This window comes from Poecilia formosa, unplaced genomic scaffold (genome assembly GCF_000485575.1).
Source record: "Poecilia formosa unplaced genomic scaffold, Poecilia_formosa-5.1.2 Scaffold811, whole genome shotgun sequence".
Classification (NCBI taxonomy): domain Eukaryota; kingdom Metazoa; phylum Chordata; class Actinopteri; order Cyprinodontiformes; family Poeciliidae; genus Poecilia; species Poecilia formosa.
In genome coordinates, this window is record NW_006800750.1 from 1 (window position 1) to 1,067 (window position 1,067).

The window sequence follows — 1,067 nt, forward strand, 5'->3', positions numbered from 1 at the left end:
TCTGCTTTTTGGTCTGGGAGGGGTAACATTTAATTTTTACTGCTAAAAACTATTTTTAAAAACACAATAACAATAATTAACAGGGCCCCGATTCTTTTTTTAATTTCTGTAAAAAAAATTATTTTTTGTGAAGCGCCCCCTGTCGTCAAAGGCCCTTAGAATTGTCATAACTTTTCCCCCCTATGCCGTGCCCCTGATCCCAACTCAAAGTTTTCATTGACTTAAATATTCCTTCGTTGTGGATTTGTTTAGTTAATCTTGATGTGGATGTAGTTATTTTTCAGTTATTTTTAACTGAATTTATTTTTATTTTTCAGACATGGAGAAAAGGGAACATGCAAAGCTATAGATTTCATTTAACAATCTCCAAACACAACAGCTCTTTCACTGAATATTTCTTGGACCATTTTGGTCCAAGAAATTTCGGTGGGTCGAGGCAGGGAGCAACCGGACCGTCTCCAGAGCTTCTGCCTGTCTGTCATCGATGCAAGTGGAGAATAATTTTCAGTTTTTGGTATTTTTAAAGTTTTTAAAGTCTCTGTTGTACCTTTAATCTAAACCCTTCTGTGATTGATGGGATGTTTATAGCAAATCTGACCACTGTGTAATCGAGCTGAAAGTGAGAGCTCTGAAGACAAGAGGTCAGGAGGGTTGCTGGTGCCTATCTCCAGCTAACGTTCCGGGCGAGAGGCAGGGTACACCCTGGACAGGTCGCCAGTCTGTCACAGGGCAACACAGAGACAGACAGGACAAACAACCATGCACACACACACACTCACACCTAGAGACAATTTAGACAGACCAATTAACCTAACAGTCATGTTTTTGGACTGTGGGAGGAAACTGGTGTACCCGGAGAAAACCCACGCATGCACAGCAAACTCCATGCAGAAAGACCCAGGCCGGGAATCAAACCCAGAACCTTCTTGCTGCAAGGCAACAGCTCTACCAACTGCGCCACTGTGCAGCCCGTGTTTGAAGCAGTTGTTTGTAACACCATCTGTCCACGCTGGCACAGCCTGCTTCAGGTAAGTTAAATAAGTGTTCTTGCTGCTGTAGGGACTGAT